The sequence below is a fragment of the Mustela putorius genome, unplaced genomic scaffold, assembly GCF_011764305.1.
Source record: "Mustela putorius furo isolate JIRA1106 unplaced genomic scaffold, ASM1176430v1.1 tig00003909_pilon_pilon_pilon, whole genome shotgun sequence".
NCBI classification, from domain to species: Eukaryota; Metazoa; Chordata; class Mammalia; order Carnivora; family Mustelidae; genus Mustela; species Mustela putorius.
The window spans coordinates 33,644,765-33,667,248 of NW_025422057.1; the positions used below are offsets into that span (position 1 = coordinate 33,644,765).

General features: G+C 41.3%; 1 protein-coding gene across 1 annotated transcript in view; it reads right to left on the reverse strand.

Moving 5' to 3' along the window:
* Window positions 1-22,484, reverse strand: part of LOC101693826 (syncytin-1-like) — a 58,206-nt gene that overhangs the window by 32,826 nt on the left and 2,896 nt on the right. The window contains exon 2 of the mRNA XM_013054557.2: window positions 12,771-12,866. The gene's annotated coding sequence lies outside the window, so the exon portion shown is untranslated. The remainder of the gene's footprint in view (window positions 1-12,770; window positions 12,867-22,484) is intronic.

The following is a 22,484-nucleotide window of genomic DNA, read 5'->3' on the forward strand; positions in this document are numbered from 1 at the left end:
TTTTTCTCATTTCTCTGTCTCAATTTCCCCACTTCTTCATTTGGGTTTTCTGGGGTTACCTCCCAGAGGAACTACCTGCCTCCAGGTTTGTTTTATGGGGAATCCAAGTGATTGACTTACTTTAGGTTGAGTGTTAAAATTAACCTCAGGCTGTAGGTCTGTTCAGTATTCTCTGCCTCATTCAGGCAGCCAGTAGACTTTTTAAGAATCATAAGATGACTGCTTTCTGTTCCACATTGATTTAAGCAGACATCTGGGGCCTGCAAACACTTTGTTAAGGACCCCCAGTAGGAAGGACTGGGATTAGGAGACATGAGATATATGCTCAAAGATGGTGGTGGCTCAGTCATTTAGGCAGCTAACTCTAGGTTTCCGCTCTGGTCATTGTCTCAGAATCCTAGAATTCGGCCCCATGTCAGGTTCTGCACTCGGTGGGGAGTCTGCTCAAGGAGTCTCTTTCTCCCTCTCCCTTTGTCCCTCCCCACTGCTCCTCTCTCTCTCTCTCTCAAATAAATAAATAAACCTTAAAAAAAAAAAAAAGATGGTGGCATCATGTAAAATGATTTTGTTAACTACTGTATAATCAACGTTGAGAATTTTATCAGTCATGCCCAAGAAATTGTATCAGCATCAAGAAATGTTTTATAAACCAAGGAAATCCAATATACTGGCAACAGAGGAAAAATCTAGGGAAGCAAGAATATAGAATGGTAATAATGTAAATTCGGAATTTTCCAAGACTGTTATCAATTGCATCCACCAAGTCCGTGGTTCTGTTCACAATAGACTCATCCATCATCTAGCTCAACATTTTTCAAAATGCATCGTGCTAGATTTTCTCAAGAAAAGAGTCTCTCTGGCCCAGTCAGATTGATAAATGCTGATTGCCATTTACTCTTCCTAAGGATGCACAGTCCATATAAGTATATTAAATTTTCAAAATCTCAATTTCTGAAATAAAATTCAGGTAAATATTGCTCCCCAAACTTATTTTGCCTTGAAAACTTTCCATCCTGTACTGTCTATTTAATATCCTATAAAGTCAATATTCCACAGGATCCACTTTGGGAAATCCCCATCTATCTGACCAGTATGTGTGCAAAAATGGATACTCCAGCCCACAGAACTCCTGTTGCAGAAAGCTCCAAAACAATGTCCTCTTTTGTCCACATCTCACACCCACCCCAATCTCCAACCTCCTTTCTTCTTTTTGTTCCTTTCTCCATTTTGGCTTTGGTCACATGGATTCCTGGCCATGGGCTAAAGTCCCCACCACCATGGGCCTGACATATCCTCTTGCCTAAGTCTCCCATAGTTAAGCTGAGCTTCTGGGTGACCTCTTCATCCCTAGCTCTTCCAGGAGAATGGGGCAGAGGCCCTCCAGGGGATGGACATCTACACAGGAAGGATTCCATTGCCAATGAACATCTGTGAGCATCCGCAAGCCGTCAGCATATTTCACATCTTCTAGCTTCACTAGAGACACCGAAACCACTATCCAAACATGGGGTCTGTCATGGGTTGAACTGTATCCCCACCCCAATTCATAGGTTGAAGTCCTAACCCCAGTACTCAGAATGCTGAATTTACTGAGAAATAGGGTCATTACAGATATATGCAGTTGAGGTCATACTGAGTACAGAGGGTCCTTAATCCAATGGGATTGATGACCTTATAAAAAAGGGAAATTTAGGGGCACCTGGGTGGCTCAGTTGTTAAGTATCTGCCTTTGGTTCAGGTCATGAATCCAGGGTCCAGGGATCAAGTCCTGCATTGGGCTCCCTGCTCAGCGGGAGGCCTGCTTCTCCTTCTTCCACCCCCTTCCTTGTGTTCCCTCTCTCACCGTCTGTCAACTAAATAAATAAATAAAATCTTTATTTAAGAAAAGGGGAAGGGTGGAATTTGGAGATAGGATTGCACACAGGATCTCACCAGGTAAAGTTTAGAGTTCTGCTGTCATAGACCAAGGAATGGCCAAAAGCCAGGAGAGAGGCTTGGACCAGATCTTCCCTTAGCACCTTCAGAGGGAGCACCGCCTGCAGACACCTTGACTGCAGACTTCTAACCTCCAGAATGTGAGACAATAGATTGTGTTGCTTAAGCCACTCCATCTGTGGTACTTTTTTATGGCAGCCCCACAAAACTAACACATGGGGAATAAGTCTCCTCCTAACCTTCATTCCCTGGTCACCTGTTCCTGACCTAACTCCTGAGGGGTGGGGCGGAGGGAGGAGGTAGAAGACAGCCCTGGCAGCTATGTGAATAGACTCAGGACCCTCCTCTGGCTGGCTGTTTATGTCCTCCTGATTTCTACTGTGTCTCTACCATCTGCCTGTCGTACCCCGGGCTCTCATGATGAACAGGAATGGTACCCCCAGCTTCCCTCCCAGCCCTCTGGGCTCATCACAGACCCCGACAAAGGAAGGTGCCAGGAAGGGGCTGGCAGTGCTGACTGGCCAGAAAGGCATCATTGAGAGGTATACACTGAAGGCCAACCCCAAGGACAAAGAGCTTGACCCTCTCAGCGAGGCAGCCAAAGCTACCAGTCTTCTCCTAGCACTAAATCAGGCTGGACCCTCTGCATTTGGGGTATCACCATGGAGATGAGCAGAAAAAGCTGCCTTTTTCCAACAGTATTCAAGGCATCAGATAGACCAGGTTTCTCGATCTTGGCACTACTGATACTTGGGCAGGATAATTCTTTGGTGCAGGGCTGTCTTAAGCATGGCAGGAAGTGGCAGAGTAGCCTCCACCCACTAAATGTCACTAGCCCCACTCCCCAAGTGTGACAACCAAAAACATCTCCAGATGGCTTACCCTCTTCAGGCTGCCACAACAAAATACCACAGACTAGGTAGGTACCTTATAAAATGCAGAAATTGATTTCTCACAGTTCTAAAGGCTGGAAAGTCACAGATCAAGGCATCAGCAATGTCACCTTCTGGTGAGGGCCCTCTTCCTATTCATAACTGGCACCTTCTTCTGTGTCCTCATGTGACAGAAGGCACTAGCAAGCTCTCTGGGGCCTCTCTTAGAAGGGCACTAATCCCATCCATGAGCACTCCACCCTCATGAACTAATAAGCATGTCCCAAAGCCCCTCCTTTAACACCATCACACTGGGCATCGGAATTTCAAGGTATAAACTGCGGGGGTAGGGGAGGCAAGAAACACTCAGACCATAGCACCAGATGTTGCCAGATGTCCCCTGGGGGGGAAATCACCCAAAATTGAGACTCCCTGAAATGGACCAATCTTCACATTCTCTAATCTGAGGTCCTCACAATCTGAGGCAATTTTATTATTTCAGTGAGTTTGGATTTTAAAAAGCTATTTACCTAATCACAGTTATAGAAGAAAAACCAACAAAGAAAAAAATGACTAGAAGAAAACAATCATTGTTGTCTCTGAATGCTAGGTAGTAGATTTGCCAACGGATTGTCTTTTCTTTCTACTTTTCTGGATTTTTCCTGTGTATTTGGTATATTGAACATGTATTCACTCTATACTTGAAAAAAAAAAACCCTACTTGGTTTAAGACTTGGGCATTAAGACGTGGGCATCTTAATGTTAAATACAATAATAAGACCCTATGTACACATGATGAGAAACCTAAATAAGAATAACCAGAGCAAGATGATAAAGGAGAAAGAGCATGGTTTTCAGTAACTCCCACTCATTCACTAGCTATGGGGCTATTAATATATACCCTGCTAGGTTGAGCCAAGCCCGAATTTGGGAATATTTGTAAAGCATCTAGACAATGGTAGGGATTTAATAAATAGCACTTGTACAATTTTTAGGCTCCTTTTCAGCTCAAGGATCCGCACCCCTCTTTATTCTCTGCCTGGGTTAGTGTGGAATCCTCTCAACAGACAGAGTCACCAGCACATCCTTGCAAGGCCCAGTAGAATTTCCCTAGGCAAGGGAGCCTTCTTTCCAACTCTTCCAGACTCAGGGACTCTTAGGAAGGGTAGAATGGCAGTCATCACTATTATGATTATGTGCCAAGCACTGTGCCCCCACTTTTCACACATCCCCTCTTGTCTTCCTCTCGACCACCCTATAAGGCAGGAATAAGGATCCCCTTTTTAGCAACGGGGCACTTAGCTCAATTTATGTAACTTCGCCGAGGCTACACAGCTGGTAAGCAGCAAGATTCAGCATCACATAGTTCAACCTCTTCATTTTATAGGTGATAAAACTGAAGCTCAAAGAATGAAATGACTTGGTGCTCAAGGTCACCGACAATGCCACAAACAAGAACTATATTCTTAGTGACAGTGTAATAGTTCACAGAACACACATGGGCAGTTCCTATGGGAGGAGGAGGAAGGTAAGGATGCCAACATTTTACTAAGGAATTATTAAAGTCACAAGGCAAGGATAAAATCATGGTTTACAAAGTAAGACTTGGAGCCAGACAGACTGAGTATAAATCCTAGCTATATCTCTTATCAGCTATATTATCTTTTTTTAATGTTTGTTTATTTTGGTAATCTCTACACCCAACGCGGGGCTCAAACTCACAACCCAGAGGTCAAGAGTCACATGCTCTTCCAACTGAGCCAGCCAGGCCCCCTGAACTATCTATCATGAGTAAGTTACTTAAAGTCTCTGGGTTCCCATTTCCTCATCTCCAAGAAGAAAATAAAAATGTATTTAAGAATAAATAAGTTAATCCACATACATACTTGGGCTACACCTGCCACATAATAAACACTCAGCAAACATTGGGTATTACCAAACTCTGCACAGTGAGCTATTAAGCAATCAGGCAGTGACTAAACTTTTAGTTTTATTACTTGCCAAAAAGCATTCTCCCCACTATTTAAAGTAGATCACTACCGTTGTGAAATTCTGGAAAAAACGGAAACACCTCAGAGAAATATAACAATCATTCAGAATGGTGACTAGTCAAAATAACAACAAAATCTTTTTTTTTTTACTTTGGGAAACTCCAAACACACACAAAAGTAAAAAGAATACTGTAGTAAACCTCTGTGTCCATTCATCCAGTTTTCTTAAATACCAGCTCCCGGCCAATCTTATTTAAAGCCTCATCTAATTCTTTGCCCTTCCACCTTCAGTCTCTTAGAGCAAATAGCACATGATGTAACTTTATCTTTAAACATTTCAGAATATATCTCTGAAATAGATGAACTCTTTTTTTTAAATTGTAATACCAATATCACACCTTAAAAAACTAACAATAAATATTTAATATCATCATGTACCACTCACTGGACAAATTTCCCCCAGTTGTCACATAAATTTTATACAATTTGAATCAGGATCCAAATTATATCCACATGTTGGGCTGGTTAATGTCTCTTCAATTTCTTTTATCTATAGATTTCCTTGCCATCTCTTCTTCTCCTTGCAATTTGTTTGTTCAGGAAACTGAGTCATTTGTCCTGTACAGTCCCCATAGTTTGGGTTTCGCTGATTGTATCCCTGTGGTATTACTTCACATGTTCCTCTGGACCGTGTTCCTTGTAAATTAGTAGTTCTAGAGGCTTGGTCAGATTTGGGTTTGATTTTGTGCCAAGATTGTATTACGGATGGTGCAGCGGACTTCCACTGGAAAACATGTAATGTCTCTTGATCTGACCTTTTGAGAATTGAGGAGCCTTTAATGAGCATAGCCTAGATCCACGAATTTTGTTAGAGGTTACAAAATAGTGATATTGTAAAGCCATCAGTATTTGTATTTTTCAGCTGGAATGTTTTTGTAAAAAGAAACTTACCTTCATCACAATAAATGATCTACATAGGAAAAGAAAGATAAGTCCTTGACCCTTCCCCTGTAATGGCTAGCTTTCAAAATAAAGATCTCTAATATCCTCCAAAGATGACAAGCAAAGTTTGTTGTTGTGGTTTTGTTTTGGTATCATTACCAGTTGGTATCTATATTACCAACTCATGGAAATAAGCATTTTTACATTTTTTTAGTCATTACTGTTATTATTCTCATAACTGCTTAAATTACCTGAAGTTTTTCTTCTTTTTCTTTGCTCGTAAGTAGCATAGATATTACCTGATCAAAATGTTTAGCAGAGTTTCCCTGTGAAACCATTTGGGCCTGGTGCTATTTTATAGGGAAACTCTTTATTTTTTCTATTTTTTCTATGGTAACTGGTCTGTTAAGACTCCGTCTCTACTGGGATTAATTTACATAAGTTATTTTTCTTCTAGAAAATTAACCATTTCACCTACATTTTCAAATATTTTGTAAAGAATTGAAAAAAAAAAAAGTCCCTTATGTTTTTATTTTAGATTTCCTCTGCCCTTTTTTAAAGCTTTTTAAAAGTTTGGTTTTTTTTTTTTTAAGATTTTATTTATATATTTGACAGAGAAAGATCACAAGTAGGCATAGAGGCAGGCAGAAAGAGAGAGAGAGAGAAGCAGGCTCCCCGCTGAGAAAGAGCCTGATGTGGGTCTCGATCCCAGGACCCTGAGATCATGACCTGAGCTGAAGGCAGCAGCTTAACCCGCTGAGCCACCCAGGCACCCCTCCTCTGCTTTGATGGGTTTCCCCAATCACCCACTGCTACCATTTCTAATTTAGTGTATCTATGCTTTCTATCACTTACTCTTTATTTTAGTTTAACTGGTGGTTTATCTATTAAATTGATCGTTTCAGGCCTGGTCTTATTAATTAGTTTTTTTCCCCTATCTTCTATGTCATTAATTTCTGTTTTTATCTTTATTGATTCCTTTCTTCTACATCCTTTTGGTTTACTTTGTTGTTCTAACATTTTTAGTGGGGTGCTTGAGTCATTTGTGTTCATTTGTGTTGATAGGGGTGTTTAATGCTAAGCTTTTCCCTCTATCGACTGCTTTAGCTGAATACCACAGAGCTGATTATTTGTATTTTCATTATCATTATTTTCAACAAATTTTATAATTGCATGTGATACTTCTACTTCTGACCAATAGCTGTTTATTAACAGGATTGGTTTTTTTTTTTTTAATTTTCAGAAAAAGTGGCCTTTGTGTTTCTATTTGCTAATAATTATTAGTTTCAGCTATATTGTAATCAAAGAGTATTCTTTCTGTTCCTTGAATTTATTTAGGTTTTCTTTGTGGTCCAAAGTATGGTCACTTGAAAAGAATCTGTTTTCTCTACTACTGAGGTTCAGATTTCCACAGAGATCTGTATGAGTTACCTTACTAGTTATGAGTTTCAGTCTCTGCTAACTTTTCTGTTTATTTGATTTTTCTGCAATGAGAAAGATGTATTTAAATCACCTACCACTAGTGGGTTTCTATGTCCCCTACTTCCCTGCATCTCCACTTTTTAGTTGAATAAATATTAACAATTGATAGAGCTTCCTTGTGAGCAGTTGCCTCTAGCATCTCACAGCCTCCTTCTTTGTCTCTGTAATGCTGTGTGGTTTGAATTTCATCCTGTAAGACATCGAGACTGCAACTCTACCTAGATGTTTTCATTTGCACTTCATATTTCTGTCCATCCTTTTATTTTTTAACCTCGGGACCTCTTGGTTTAGGCATATCTCTTCCATAAAGCAGAATGTTAGATTTTGCTTTGTTAGCAAGCCTGAAAATCTTTCTTTTATATAAATTAAGCCATTTACATTGATTGATATGATTGATATGTTTGACCTCAACTCTGTCACCTTTATCTTGTGACTAACTTTTAATACAATTTTTTTATCCCTGTAACTTTCCTTCTAAGTTTGTAATCCCTTTCCTGGGCGAAGTTCCACATGATTCCCTTTTGTTTCCACCATCCTTCATGCTGTTTTTGATGCTATTTTGTAGTTCACACTGATCATATATCTATCTTATGATCCTAAAGCTTGGAAACCTCCTCGGCCTGTTAAAACACTTAGAGTCAAAGCATTAGTCGGCTGCGGTGTATTCCATCACGAATGAAGGAGTTGTTTGGAGAGACTCACCCAGGCTTGCTTGACATAGGAATGAACCCAGAGTTTGGAAATTAAAAGACAAAGGGTGTTAGGGGAGGAGAGCAATGTTTCTGGGAGCGTTTCCCCTTAATGAATTACTAGGAGATTTGTGGCTGCCCAGCTCGTTCGGGTAAGTCTTTCAGCATGTGGACCCAGAAGTGTCATGGGCTTGCGCCACTATATCCTCGCTGCCCTTTCCGTGAACTGTGACACTTCCTGTCACCAGTTTATTTTCACATCTCTCCTGGCAGCTGTCCACTGCAGTCGGCATGCATTTGAAATCATTTGCTACTTACTTGAGAATTCATGCTAGGGAGAAAGGGAAGAAAATAACCATTCCTGGGGACACCACATCGTCATGAATTTGAAAGAAAAATCAACATTGCAGAAAGCTCATTTCCACCTTTTTTTTTTCTTTTTGCCACCCAAATGTCTGTGGATTAAGGACCCAGAGAATGCCAAATAAACGGTAGAAGGGAAAGAAAAGTTCAAGTCAGTTCCAGGGCGGGGATGGGGGATGCCATAATGAGGCTGCCAAGCCTCTGGGAGCCCCGCTCCAGCCGGGCAGGTCTGCAGTCCATCATGCCCCCACTCATGGCTGCTCTGGGTTCAGCACCCACCGACCCACCACAGACGGAAGAAGCTGCTCATGCTCAGGATTTTCTTGGGATTTTCTGGAGAGCTTTGGTTCAGTCTTTGATATGTGAAGTTTTGTTGTTAATAAACTTGAAACCGGAAGCTGAGGTTGGGTAGGAATCTCAAAAGAAAGCAGTATGTTTAGTGGTCATTCCAAGAACTTTGGTTCGAACAATCTTGGGTTGAAATCACAGCTCTGACACTATCTGTGTGATATTTTGAGCATCAGTTTCCCCATCTAAACAACTGGGACTATGTTACCATCCAGGGTTTCTGTACCTCTTAAATGAATTAATATAAATCAGTGGCCTTCAGAGTGGGGGCCCCAGATCAGTAGCATCAGCATCACCTGGCAACCTGTTAGAAATGCAAATTCCCAGGCCCATTGAACCAGAAACTCCAGGTCTTAGCCCAGCAATCAGTGTTCTGAAAGGCCCTCCAGGTGATTCTCCTACCCACTGAAGTTTGAGAACCACTGGTATACATACATAAAGCATCTAGCACAGAGTTAGCCACATGTTAAGTCCTAGAGAACGGTAGCTCTGAGCATTACTCTTATTTAGAGTTCAGTTTAAATAAATGTGATTGTGCCAGATTTAACTCCATCCTGACTTTCTATGATATGCTTACAGGAAACAATGAGGAATCATTTTTTCTAAAGTGAGCTGGATTTCTGTTACTTTCAACCAAATGAGTCCTGATGGATATACCAGAAACAGAGGTTCCAGAGCAAGGCTCCAACTTTGTCTCCCACCCATGTTATACAGATGTGGTCCTTTCTGGGACTGGTAAAGCAGGTACGTGGGGAGCCTATGGGCATGAGAGACAGAAGTGATCCCTTTAACTGCCTTGCATCTACCCATTAGGATGGGGTCCCAGAAGCCATCAAAGTCCTTACCCTAAGAATTTGGAATTGGGAGGGAAAAAGAGTTATAGTCTCTGACTGTCTAGAACTGTTATATATGAACTTTGACACAGTGGGTAACATTGCATCTGTCCCACAGGCCAAATGTAGAGAGAGCCAGTGTGCAGCATGACTGTCACAGAAGCCCAGACAAAGGCAGAACAAGAATTCTCTAGGTTTATGCAGATTTCTCATTCCCAGCTTCATCCTGACTTGAACCTTGGTGCATTCCTTCTCTTTAATTTAGTTAAGATATTCTTCAATCTCAGTAATAAATTATCTGCCTTTGCTTTTAAAATTCAAGTGTATTTCTCTTACTTGCCTCCAAAAGAGCATGAATGAACACACAATCAAATGCAACACAGTCTCGTGTGCAGAACTCCTGCACCAGTACAAGGGAGGGCACAGAGTAGGTGCTATACCGGGTTTACCCCCATTGACTCAGGTGGAATAGAAGGCATAATTAGACTGGGAAGAAAAACCATGCGGAATGGAGAGGAGGGAAATATTTTGCATCAGCATTATGTGGATGGATAGGCTCTTAGAAGAGCACTAGGGGGGACCAGATACTGGGTGGGGGGAGCACCTAAGGGTGACTGTGACAAGGCCAGATGGGAATGTGGGTAGGATTATGACTGTGAGGTGTCTTTAAGTCTCCTTATGGATGAAAATGAGAAATTTTGAGCTACTGCAGTTCCCATGATCTAACTGGCTGGGAAAAACCACAAAATAACTACTAGCTTCTATTTCTTGTGAACCTTCTGATTTTTCCTCAAACATCAAGTCAGCTTTCTGTGACCTAATAGAGATGGGCTCCTTCCTGGTCTAGATCAAGCCAGGAGCTGCTGTCACTGAAACAGCAGTCCAACAGCCAAAAAGTAAGTATAAAATCTTTATCCTTCTGTTCCCCCTTTCGACACCGACAGATACTACAGATATTATTTAAATAGCTCTTTCTATTTGGTCACCTATCCATGTCTAGGCCTCCTTGAAGATGAACTCTCACTCTTGTCAGGTGACCCCACTGCCCCTGCCTTCCAACTTAGAAGTAGATGGTGGTGCTCTATCTTCCTGTCTTGGCTTCCATCAACCACCAGCAACTGGGTCCTCTGCCAACTCCCACCTTCATTCCTATTATGATCCAATTTTTAGGCCCCACCCTTCTTGGTCTCGTGGAATTCCATGAGTTCCCAGTCTGATAAGGTAGTTCTTATATTTATTTATTCATGTATTCTTTCATTTATCTTTAGTCTAAATTATTTGTTGCATATTAAATCACCCCCAAAATTTGTGGTTTGAAACAGCAATAGCCACTTATCATCTTTTATAGTTTATATTGGTTGGAAATTTAGGAGTGCCTCAGTTGGGCAGTTCTGGCTTTGAGTCCTTTATGAGGCTGCAGTCAGACACTGGCTGGAGCTGTACTGTCTGAAGGCTCAGCTGGGGCTAGAGGATCCAGTTCCCAGGTAGCTTGCTCACATGATTGGCAAGCTGATGATGGTTACAGATTAGAGACCTCTGTTCCTCTCTACAGCACTGCTTGAGTGTCCTTGTGACATGAAAACAGGCTCTCTCTACAGCGAGCATTTCAAAGGCAAGAGAGTACCAGGGAGAAGCTGTATCCTTTTTTGCCAGTCTCAGAAGCCACACAGCATCACCATTGAGTTCCTAATGGCACACATTTAAGGGGAGGGGAATTAAACTCTACCTTTTGAAGAAAGGTACATCAAAGAATTTGCAGACATATTTTAAAATTACCAGAACAATCAAATATTTCCATGGGAATAAGGGGAGAAAGATTGTAGTTACTTCGATTCTTAATTCAATATTTGAATACCTATAATCAGGGAAGGCTAATAGGATTCAAATCCGGGCCATTTCTCACATACTGCTAGAAGCTTCCAGGGGTATTATGTTGCAGACTGTTCTGAGGTCTTACTTGGGTCCAGCAGGAAAGATTGCCATGGTAGATTAGTGACGTCTGCCATAAACAGGAGAGCAGAGAGTGCTGGAGCGGGAGTCAAACGTTTGTTATTTCTGTGGCAAGTGTTCAACCCTGTGATGGGGACAAACGTGAATATGACACAGGCCTGGCTTTCCAACTGTTCACAGACTATTTACTGAGGACTCTAGTGGGTATAATGAGCTACTCACTGAATTCCATTCACTCCTTCTTTCATAGTGATGGAACTGTAGCTAGACGCATGGCTGCCAGCAGATACATTTCCTACTCTCCTTTGAACTTAGGTGTGACCAAGTGACTACGTTTCCTCCAGAGTAAGTAGAAGTAATATATGCTACTTCTAGCCTAAATGCCTTTACACTAGGCCATCCTTAGGAGATGATGGAGAAAAATAGGGAAGGAACCAAGGTCCCTGAACGGCCACGTCACGTACAGCTATCAGCCAACCTGAAACCTGCCACCTGGACTTTCACAGGAAAGAGAGTTCAGTGTTTTTGCAACTGGTCCTAAGAAACTTTTTCTCACAGTAACTAACATAACAAAAACAGATGAGATAGATAATAAACACTAGAAAATCTTCACGTAGCACAAAATAAATACACAAAAGACATCATAAACCCATGTAAGGACTAAATGAGTCCTACGGAGTACTGGTGGTCTTTTCAACAGCAGTAATGCCTAACTGTAAATAGTGATGACTCCTTGCTGCAGGGGTTAAATGAAATCATACCTATGAAGTGCTTTAACTGGGTGCATGAAATAGTCTAAATACTTGAAAAAATTCAGCTGTTCTGTTCTTATAAATTCAGTATAAACACTGGTGTCACGTTTAGGCAAAAAATATAAACGCCAACCTGTTTTTTATAGCTAAATGCCATTCCAGCCCATTATTCCACTTGTTTTCGGGGCCAGGTCTATTTCTTGACCATTAATCCATTACCTGACAGGCAAGCAGGAGGACATCTAAGGCAAGAAAGCTAATGAACAGCATGGATGTGGCCTCAGTCTCTGAGGGGTTCATGATAGTTGTGAAACTGAAAAACCATATCATGAAATAAATTAAAAGCATTAGAAGTAAAATTAGTTATTCTAAGTCTGGGCCAAGGCAGTCTAAGTATTAGACGTGCATCAGTACTTCTGAGCAGAGCTGCCATAGAAGCAGTAATTACTCACGAAGAGATGCTCACAGAGGAGAAACGAATGCGACACAAATACCTGAGGCAGAGAATGCCCCCTCTGCTTCTCAGAGATCCCTCAGGAAGAAGGGTGCAATGCAATTATCAGGAATCATGTGACTGGTTTTTCTTCAGCAACAGGAAGAAAAACGATTTTACCTTTGTTCCTTGCGTGCACTCCTTTGAGGCCTGCGACTTCCTCCGACAGTCACTGGGCTGATGTGTGAAAGCTTGGGAAGTGGCTGAAGGTCACAGCTGTGGGAAATGAGACAAAGTGTATGATCAGTTGCTGCCCTCACTGAGTTTATAATCCTACTGGATGCTCACACAGGATAAAGCAAAAGCCGCACACACGGCTAATCCATGGTTAAATCACAGAGCCCAGGCTGAGTGCTGCAGGAGGCAAAGGATTTCTCCTAGAGAACTGGGTTAGAACCATCAAATGTTAGCACTAGAAGGGAGGATGGACTCAGTATTGATTTTCTTCCCATGGCTGGTAATTGCTAATTAGTCCAATTCTTACTCCTATTGCAAAAAAACATACATTCCAGAGCCAGGTAGAGAGAGATGAAGACTCACCACAGGTTGTTTTTTGACTGCACAAGGAGAGGGATTTTTTTGTTTGGGGGTATTTTTGTTTTGTTTTGTTTATGGAATGGGGGTTGGTAAGAAGAGGGAGATGGGGAATAAAAGAAAGGAGAGAGAGGATTTGTGTGTCCTCTGGGCAAACTCAGAATGCCCCCACCCCACCTCCCGCCACCCCTTTGACTTGGGGTTGATTCTACTCTAGTCTCTATTCAAGGAGAATCAAATGAACATATTTAAAGTGTCACATAGCCTTCCAATATATTTGTTTTTACTTGTATATAAACTATCAAGGATTTCTCACTGGGATTTGAAGCTTTCAGAACTCCCTCCCATTCCAAAGATGGCTTTGTCTTTTGAAAGTCTGAGAAATATCCCTTCAGCTGTATTTGAGATGTGAGAGAGTCAAGTTAGGGTAAAAAAAAATTTTTTTTAGCTTAAAAAAATTCTCAGACATTTTTTGCTAAGCCATAAATCAACAGTGGTTGAATTAAAACAGATCAAGCTTGGCTTGGAGTTAGACCTCCATGAGGTCTCTGGCTAAGCTTGAAGGGAAAAAAAAATAAGTTAATACTTTTTTAAAAACCAACTCCTGTGCATGTCCAGTTGGAAGAGAGCAAATCCCTTTTAATGAGAGCTGGCTCTTCTAATCGCCCCTAAATTTGTATGTACATAACATTTCTGTGTGTTGGCCCCAAACCTAGTTTTCTGTCCCTTTCCCTACACATACACCAAGACAGATAGGGAAAAAAGTGGAGCTGATCAGGAGAATCCAGAGTCCATGTTTAAGATAGTGTTGCTTGCCCAGGAATTGGTATCTAATCCTTAATATTAACTTCGGTGAGAACATAAATATTGAGTCTTTGGTCTCTGGCTTACAAGTGGCTTTCAGAAAGAGCCATCCATGATGGTCTACTCCTAAGACAGGACGTCTGAACCCTGGAAGGAAGCTATATAGAAAGCTTAACATCTCTCTTTCTCCTCAGTGGGTCAAATCTAATGGAAACATCTTTGTTTTCAAAGCTAAAAAACAAACAGAAAGTCATTATGAATGATTTTCAGAGGCAGCATCTGCACAGAACCATGGCATCAACTGTTTTGATCACAAATCCTTTGGACATCTGAGTAGCAACATAAAAGAAGTTTCCAGAGCCACTAAGGTTTTGAGGATACATATTACTTCCTAGGCACTATAAGCCATTTGCTTCTGTGGGCCCACAACCTTGGAACTTGTATTACTTAAGTAACATAAACATTCTATAATTGTATATGATTTTTTCTTGTCTTCTTTCTTTCTTTTGTAATTTATCATCCATGTTTAATTTGAGGGGAACGTATCTCCAAAGGAGCCCTACCCCTACCCCATCTCAAGTTATAACCATTAACTGATTTGCCGTGCTTTCTTTTTGACTAATGTAATGAGCAAAACAGTTATTTCATGGGCAATTGAAGTCCTGGAAAACTAAAACCCAGAGAGATACTTCACCAATGTTTATAGAGGAGAGAATAATATCTATTAGACTTAAAAATCTCTAGTGGATTCAGTTATCAAACATAACTACAACATTACATTAAAAAAAAGGAAAAAGTCTAAGTACCAAAAGGTGCACACAGTCTCTGATCTTGACCATCAACCTGTTGCTTTGGCTCTTTTAAGCAAAGTTTCAAAGGAGAAGGTCTTCACAGAACATGTTAATACACTCTTTAGCCTAAAAGATATTAACCTTATTTAGCCTATAAGATGGCTAAAAGTTATAATAACTTTAAGGCACATGCTGATTCTTTCTTGGGTCTCAGAACATCAAGTCTCTGCTAACTTCTTTCTTTCTAAAACTCTCAATGCCAGGCTTTCCTGAAAAGTTTTATATCTTTTTTTGTAGCTGGTCTAACTTTTTTTTTTAATAGATAAAAGATTTTTATTTATTTATTTATGGGGGGGGTAGAAGGAGAGAAAGAGAGAATCTCAAGCAGATTCCATGCTGAGCACAGAGCCAAGCCCTGACAGAGGGCTTGATCTCACAAACTTGAGATCAACCTGCATGAAAATCAAGAGATGTTTAACCAACTGAGCCAGCCAGGCACACCTCTGCTCTCACTTTTGTAGCAGAAGCCTACAATATTATTTTATTTCCATGGTTTCTGATTCTCTTCCTCTAGCTACAGAGATGTGTACTGCATTATCATGGTGGGGAGGCAACCAGATATGGAATCATAATTTGCATACATTAAATGCATGCACTCACCAATTCACAAATTAAATGTATTTCAAAAATGTGCTGTTCATAACTTCATATGCTTCCCCACCCCATGAAAACAAACTATGAATGACAAATACAGTCTAAATAGCTCTTCAATATACATTGTTCTTATTAACAAGCTGAATGATAATATTAGTTGCCATCTAGTTTACAATTATTTATGTTTTTTAAAATTTATTTAAGTAAACTCTACATCCCACTTGGGTCCTGAACTCACAACCTGAGATCAAGAGTCACATGCTCTCCCAACTGAGCCAGCTAGGCACCCTTAATTTCTAATTATTTGTGTTACACCTGGAATTCTAAATTTTAACTGAGAAATTCAGACACAGGGATGGCATCTTTCCCAAGGCAACCCCAGAAACTAGAAGAGGGCCTTCATCTCCCAAACCCCGTCCCCACTGCCCCAGTAATGAAAGGAAATTTTTCTATCTGCTCCTCTTTCCAAATCAAAGACAAAAGAGGAAACATTATAGCATCGTGGGTAAAAGATAAAAGTAATGTCTAGTTCAGCTTCACACAACCTATGAGAGCTCTGGAAAATTATAAAACGACTCTGAACTTGTTTCCTCCTAATACTTCCCTCTGCCCTAAAATGGAGATAGTAACATCTACTCACTGGATTGCTGGAAGAATTAAGTGAGCTAATGTATTGAATGCCCTTAACAGGGGTGCCTGGTTGGCTGGGTCATTAAGCGTCAGCCTTCGGCTCAGGTCATGATCCCAGGGTCCCGGGATCAAGCCCTGCATCAGGCTCCCTGCCCAGCATGGAGCCTGCTTCTCTTTCTCCCACTCACCCTGCTTGTGTTCCCTCTCTCACTGTGTCTCTGTCAAATAAATAAATAAAATCTTAAAAAAAAAAAAGAAAAGAAAAGAAAAGAAAGAAAGAGAGAGAGAGAGAGAGAACACCCTTAACACATGGTAAGTGCCCAGTGAATAGCAGGAATGATTTTCACCCACCTGGTCCCCTCCCATGTAGTCTGGGTGGTGGGAAAGGACTTCATTCCCATTTAAATTCTTCCAGTCCCTCCACAATGAGTCAGGTACCCACCCCAGACCCCCTGCACTATCTCTGCAGTGAACTTTCCCCCAACGACTGCAAGTCAAGCACAGATTTCCTCAGGTTAAAATAAACAAAAAACACCATTGTGTTTACAAGATGGTTTGGTAAGCCTCAGCTGCCCAACCCTATTGCAAATCAGTTTCAGCCACAAGCCAAAGTGACAGTAAATGCAGGACCCTTCACCAGACCGAGGAGTTGGGGGAACATAGGGGAAGAACAGGGAGTAGGGGGAGAACAGCTGCTGGTCAGCTCAGCTTGGCTTTCTTAAAAGTAAGAAAAATGTTGAGATTGGCACATGTGATGACGGCTAAAAAATAAACATTTAGGTCATCTTAACCACATTTTAAATATAAATTCTGGTGCTGGGTCCATTTTTAAAATAGTATCGAGATACGATGTAGACCACTGTTTTCCAAACTGCAGAGTGCAATCCATTAATACGGTATAAAATCAATTTAGGGAGTTACTATCAGCATTTTTTTTTTAAGAAACAGAATAGAATTAAAAAATAGAATACGTCAAACAAGGTAGCAGTGAGTCTAGTTTCATGAAACTGGGTTCAAACATAAAATGTATTTTTTATTGAGGTCTACAATAAAAAAATTTGAATGCTACTGATATGGACAGATTCTTCAAGAGGACTGTTTTCTTTTTAAAGTATTACCTACATTCAAAAAGACCAAGTTTTATTTTCAAAGTTCACAGATCCAAAGATACTGTTCCTGCAAACACACAGACACACAGAGAGAAAGAGAGAGAAAGAAAGAGACAGACAGATATCAACAACTTGAGTTCTAGCCCAGAAAAAAAAACCAAAAAACTGTAAACTTCGTTAGATTCAGAGCCTCCAGGGTTCAGTTGCCCAGGACAATCAAGCCAAACAGAATTGAAATGCACCAAAAAAGTAAAACAGATGTGTTATAAAAATACTGGTCCAAATGGAAAGGATTATTGGTATTTTATTTAAAGATGGAAGGTGAAACTGTCCCTACGAATGGGAATGATGGGTGGGGGGCAAATGGTTAATTTTTTCAATAGTGCCTGGTACATGGTAAGTACCCAATAAATATTTTTCAATAAATGAAAATGATAATGTTACAGGATAACCAGCCATGACTTTCAGAAAGCATTTGTGGGAGGAAAAAATAATCAACCCTCAACTCTTGGGAGGTTTGACCGATAAAATGACATTTAGTAAGAGTCGATGGAAAACAATGCTCTGAATAATTCCATATTCTGGGTCTGAGAGTGTCTGTCCTGGTTATTCTCTAAATTCTACCCACTCCTGCACTGCCCAATCCATTTTCTACCTTTTTCTGCCCTGTTCTGTGTCCTGGGATGCAAGCCCTCTTAGGGACAGCATCATCTATCTCCTCTGACCTCTCCCTTGCCCATCTACTAGCTTCTGGTGGGGTTTGGCTAATGGAGATTAGCAGGTGAGATCAGCAAGTGGGAGGAGAAAGAGATCAGGGTTATTTCTTACTGCTCCCATTCTGCTTCAGTGTCTGATTCTGGTGGAGGCTGCATCCATCTGAGGTTGTGGTTCCCACTAGCTCCCTCTCAGGCTTCAGCTTCACATGCTCTCCAGTAACACTGGCTCCTCTTCTGGCCCCTCCAGACCCAGAGGTGGTACTGGGTCCCCACTGTTGCTAGTCTCTAGATGTCTCGATTTTCCTTGTTGATTCCCTCAAACCTGATTCCACCTCTATTAAGTGGGCATTTCCCCAAAGTCGCCTAATTTGAACCATGGGGGGTCAATTCTTTTTCCTGCCTACACTCTTAGAAGTCCTATACCTAAAACATGTAAGATTGGCTTTTTTTTTAATTGAAGAATGGTACAAAATACATAAGCCAAGAACTTTTTAAAGCACCATTCCATGTATCTTTAATAAATGAAAAGGCAGGGGAGCCTGGGCGGCTCAGTGGGTTAAGGGCTCTGCCTTCGGCTCAGGTCATGATCCCAGGGTCCTGGGATCGAACCCCACATCGGGCTCTCTGCTCTGTAGGGAGCCTGCTTCCTCCTCTCTCTCTCTGTCTGCCTCTCTGCCTGCTTGTGATCTCTGTCTGTCAAATAAATAAATAAAATATTTTAAAAAAAAATAAATGAAAAGGCATTTTAAGCTCTTGAGAAGTCTCAGAGTCCTTGTAAATAGCGTTTAGTCTTGTAGAGAACTATGAGCATAGGGTAGGTTTCTGGTTGATTTGTTTCTGGATAAAGAGAAATGCCCTCTGATGAGACGCAAGGGTTGTTAAGGCCCAACTGGGCTGGTTGTCTGGAAAGTGTTTCAGTAGGAATACTCAGTCCTCAGGGCAAGAAAAAGGAGGGGTTTGGTGAGTAGGGAAAGGCGAAAAGGAATTGGTCTGGCTTCCTTTCACCCAGAGCTGCAAGGAATGGAGAACGAAAGGATAATGTTTAGGACAATATAGCGGGCAAGGTGGACAGAGGCATAGGAGAAGTTCCTGGGATGAGACTGAGCAAGTCCCATGCTATGGCTTCGCGAAAGCCTGAGGTGGCAGCAGCAGGACTTACCTCTTGGCCCCTCTCTCCCTTCATTCCTCTTCCCTAGTTGGTACTAGCCACTCGACGAACTTATCCTTTTCTTTCTAGCTGCCAGATAAACTCGGTCACTCACCCTCTCTAGTAATACCCTTTTCTCGCTATTCTTGGACTTGTAGACTTGAGTACTTTCTAGAGTTTTACTTCCAACTCAGCCTGTCTAAGGTGATGGAGAGGTTGGTACGACCAAACAACAGATGGGTTAGTGAGTGCAGAAAGTCAGCAGTCTGTGCCCAGGTGCAGGAAGACACACCATGGCAATGTGCTTTTTTACTGGTGGAAGCGAGCTCCCTGAGTCCAGGGACCACATCTGTCTTGTTCATTGTTGTCTCTAAAGTGCAGAGCACAGTGCAGGGCACATGGCAGATGTTCCATAAACACTCATGTAACGCACCATGGTGTCAGAAACCAACCAATGGTTTGTCCAAAACATCTTTGGGCAAAGCAAGGAACCTCAAAGTCAGATGGGCAAACTCTAAAAAAGGCATATTCCCCTAAAGTTAGAAAAATTTGTGACTCCAATATGATACGCCTACATCCTAACTTGAAATACTTCACCAAGAACTGAAGCCTCCACTGGGGAAGTTCCTCAGACCTACAGAGGCTCGTGTGCCCCCTACTGCCCTTCTCCCCAGATGAAAGGGAGCCCATCTGGCACATGCTGTTAACCAGATGTGCTGCAGGAACCAGCATAAAGGTCTCCCTGTGCTCACAATTCCTGTCTAGGAAGTCAGAGAACTTTTGGGAAATGCAGAGAAATGGCCAAATTGGTTTGCCATGGAATGTATAAACCCAACTGACCCCATGATTGGATTTCATCCTCTGACCACAAGAGTGCCAGGCAAGGAAAATGACTGAAGTTTTCCCCTTCTAGGGCCCATGAAGACAAACTGATTGACTTTAAACTTTCAGGTTTTAATTTGCCCTCTACCCAGATGGCCCCTAGGGATGGACGGAACCATCCTTCTCTTCTGAAAACTGGTTTAACTTTTTTCTCTCTGGTTTCTTTGAAGATGGTATTATCTGATGGAATTTTTTAAATGTTATACATATTACTTCTCTAATTATAAAGAAGTACATTTTTATTGTAGAAAGTTCTAGAAGTTCCAAGAAAATATTTTTAAAATAACACTTAAAAATCAGCTGCAATCCCACCACCCAAGAGATAATCTCACAATTACAAAATTGACATTTTGGTATATTTCTTATTGGATTTTTTATATGAGTATGTGTGGGCATGATGTGTATTTTTTAAAAATTAGGACCAATATTTTTCTAGCATAAATTACCCTGTTATAAATAAATATTCTGGAACATAAACTTTCTCTACACCTCTGTCTACATTTCCCCAAGCCTGATTTCTTTAAAAAAAAAAAAAAAGGAATTAGTGAATCAGACACATTTTTGAGGTTCCTGATACTTCCACATTGTTAAATTGCCCTCCAGGATGGTTGTACCAATTTTTGTTTCATCTGGAGGTATGATTTTATTTTTGAAAAAAGTTTGCTTCTTTCCCTCATAGTGTTCTGTAAGTTGAGACTCTAGGGCAGGGTAAGGCTCTTGAGGAATACAATCTATCTGTAACAGCTGATGGCATCCCACAGGGACTTTTCTCCACTACGGGTGAAGAGGTGAGTTAGAACATCTCAGGAATGCTTTCCACCATGAGTCAAAGTCTGTGTATTCAGGGGTCCTCAGCCTCCAACCCCTCTCATTCATTTAAGTACCAAGGGATGTTTTTAGCAGGGGACACTATTAGCATGCATTTTGATTATCATAAACACTAGTATTTACAGCAGTATTTATACCTGCCAGAGGAAAAGCCTTGAGGTCTGGTGTTTGGAGAAGGCAAAGATGCTCCTCATGGAAGGTCACACAGTAACAGCATTTCGATGTGTCCAGGTTAGGTGATAAATCCAGATTTTTCAATGTGATAGCTGTTTAATGACTTTTGGACTACCCTAACTTTTTTTTAAATTTTTATTTCTTTATTTAAATTCAATTAATTAACATATAACGTATTATTAGTTTCAGAGATAGAGTTCAGTGATTCATTAGTCTTATATAGTACTCAGTGCTCATAACACCTGTTCCCTCCTTAATGTCCACTTCCCAGTTACCCCATCCCCCCACCCTGGGCTACCCTAACTTCTGACTCCCTTTCTATGTTTGAAAATTTCCACACCAAATGAGATTTGGAACATGCATTGTCTTTACCTGAAAGCCAGATACTTAGTTTCCCAGCATCCCTTGAAGAAGGACAGGGGCATGAGATCCAAGCTGGGGTAAGCAGATGCCCACCCCAGACTCAGAACTGGGAGCTACTGACTCATGAAGCAAGATAAAGAGAGCATTCTTTTTGCAGTAGTAGCAGTGGCAGCAATGACTGGTTTCTAAACGGTCACGGAGGTGGTGGCAGCTCCCGGGGACCAGGGCCGGTGGTATTGGGGAACAGTTCTGTGGTGTGGGTTTGGCTATAGACCTTAGAGCATTTATGCCAAGCCTGTTTCTGCCCTGTTTTCTAAGCCTATCCCTAACCTTCCCAGTGCTAGCTCCTTGGTATCTTTTCCCTAAATTCCTTTTCTGCTTAAATCAGTCCTGATGCTTATAACCAATAGCCTTGACTGATACATTTATAGCCTCTTCAGACTCAGTGTGCTCATCTATAAAATGGAACTATTAGTACCACTTCAGAGCACTGAGATGAGGACTAAGGAAAGAGCACATGAAGGCACCTAACCTGACACCAGGACACAGAGTAGAAGCTCAAAATAGAGTAGATTTTCACCCTTCTTTTCAATTTTGGGAATCTCAGGTTACCACGCCCACTGAGGTCAGAATGTGTTGGGGAGAAGAAAAATCAAGCTCTTTTAATCTCAACTGTAAATATCACTATCATCATTTTGAGTATAGCCGTCCTTTATCTAGTGGCCTGCTGCATCCCCAGCAGCATGCCCAGCAACCCACATACCCTGTCTCTAATCCTCCCAACACTGCAGATCTTCACAACACTCCATTTTACAAATGAAGACTCTGGCACTCCGGTAAATGGCTAACCAACTGCCGAAGTTATTCCAAGGAATCTACACCCAGTGGAGCAGATACTGGAGAAATTGTGCAAAAGTTGAGAGAATTCTCAGAAAGATGGAAGAACTTGAAATACAGCTATATTTAGACATCCATATGTAACCAATTCAACCATTTTGACCATATCAAAAACATAAAATGGTTTGATTGAGGTTTCAGAGTTGCAGCCCTGACCAAGACTTCTGTGAGTTTCATCAAGGGGCCAAATAACGATGCCTCCATTTAGATCTGAGAGTCTCAGTGGGTGCAGGATGGCACTTATCAGAATGATCTTGGGAATTCTTTCAAACCGCACATACCTGCCCTCACTACCACCCCAAAAG